Source organism: Gopherus flavomarginatus, chromosome 25 (genome assembly GCF_025201925.1).
Source record: "Gopherus flavomarginatus isolate rGopFla2 chromosome 25, rGopFla2.mat.asm, whole genome shotgun sequence".
Classification (NCBI taxonomy): Eukaryota; Metazoa; Chordata; order Testudines; family Testudinidae; genus Gopherus; species Gopherus flavomarginatus.
In genome coordinates, this window is record NC_066641.1 from 14,852,085 (window position 1) to 14,854,101 (window position 2,017).

Sequence of the window (2,017 nt, forward strand, 5' to 3'; positions counted from 1 at the left end):
CTCCGAGCAGGGAACACAGTCCCTGGGAAAGCCTCTTATCTCTGGGAGACGGTCCTGCCCTGCTGCTGGGCTGTGCTGAAGGGCACAGCAAACTGGCTCGGGTAAGAGTCTGGCTTGGGATGCAAACAAGAGCTAGAGTTTTTCCTTGGAGGACAGGTCCATCCATGGCTGTTAGCCAGGCTGGGCAGGGATGGTGTCCCTGGCCCCTGTTTGCCAGAGGCTGGGAATGGGTGACAGGGGATGGATCACTTGATGATTCCCTGTTCTGTTCATTCCCTCCAGGGCTCCTGGCATTGGCCATGGTTGGATGACAGGACACTGCGCTGGATGGACCATTGATCTGACCCAGCATGATCCCACACCCGATAGGAAGCCAAGGCACCGGCAGAGACGCTCTGTGGAGCCTGGGGAAGTGGATTCCTTGGTGTCCCTCACTTAGATAGAGTACAGCTTTGCACCTGTACCCCACCGTCCCCCCAGGATCTCCTCACACTCAGCCACCATTCAGTAGCGAACCCTGCCTCAGTGTTGTGGAGTTCTGGCCCCCTTTGTTTGTTTTCTCGCTCTCTGTGCCTCCCCTTATCCCTGTATTGGTTTGTCATCGCCCGTCTTTGTATGTTTTGTTTGGACTTTTCCTTCCCCTCTGGAGTGAATCGGGGCCCTGCTGATGGTCCCGGCTTTACCTGTTGCTTTTGTTCGCACTGCCTGGAATTTTTCCCACAGGGAAGGGGAGAGGCTCCCAGATGCTGACACTGATGGAATCGTGCCCTTTCTTGGGCACCCTGATCTGAGCTGACCCTCTCCCTGCTCGGTGGCGCATGCAGCTGCCCGGTCAGCAGTCTCAGGGCATAGCTGTAAGGCGTTGCAGGCTGCAGCTTGCAGGCAGGATTGTGACGTCTGGCTGCTAACAGAGAGTGAGCTCCCTTCCCGCAGGATCCCTGACTTATCGTGATGCCCGCTCTCAGGAGCTGGAGAGAATCCTGGCCCAGCCCAGTTAGGTTCTGGTGCCGCACATCGCCGCAGTATTAAGCACCCCTGTATAATGTGTGTAGCTGGGGGTGGGGGGCAGAGGGGTCCAAGCATCAGTTTGAACTACCTGGAGCCCGATTCTCACCTGCCCTCCAGCCCTCCTATGCTGCTCTGGCAGAGTCCTGGGGCGTTAAAGCGGGGAGAAATGGCTTCCCCACTTGCAGCCCATGGGATCTGCACTCCCCTGCTCACAGCCCTGATGTAAGGGGCATGTTAGGGGCACTGCCAGAGCACATCACACTGCTGCTCTCCGAGGGCATTTCAGGGGAGTGGAGCACTAGCTAGAGCCCTGAGGCTGCTCTAACTTTCTCCTGGGGAGTGGGGCGGGGCCCTAGATGAGAGACAGTGCAAATGGCGCTAGACAACTCCCCATCCCTGCTCCAGTGCAGGAACCCGGTCCCAAAACATCATGTAACAACCAGCTGAAATCCCAGTAGGGCCAGCCCAGCTCTGTGTCTTCCCATGTAGGGCTACCAGACAGCAAGTGTGAAAAATTGGGAAGAGGAGTGGGGGGGGAATAGGAGCCTATATAAGAAAAAGACCCCAAAATCAGGACTGTCTCTAAAATTGGGACATCTGGTCACCCTATTCCCGCGGGAGACAGATTTGGTACCTGGAGATGTTCCATGGGTGGGTTTCTCACCCCACAATTGTCTTTGTTCTGTGTGGCTACTCCACAGCCTGGGCAGCGGCTGCTCTGCTCCCCTCAGCCAGTGCCTCAGCTCTCCAGGGGCTGGGGCTGTTTTCCTAGCAAAATGCATCCAGCAAAGCTAGGAAGACATTGGAGCGGGTGACCAGAAATGCATGGCACCAGTCAGCCATCAGCCTGTCCCCCAGTCCCGGACCCTGGAGTGCTCCCTTGCCACTACCCCAGGCCCCTGCCCCATCCCAAGCAGAGGAACCAGCTCCCTCCCTCCCTGTACAGTTACCCGCAGCCTGGAGATCTCACTTGACCTCTTATCTGATGACTTTGGAGGCTGGAAGAGGG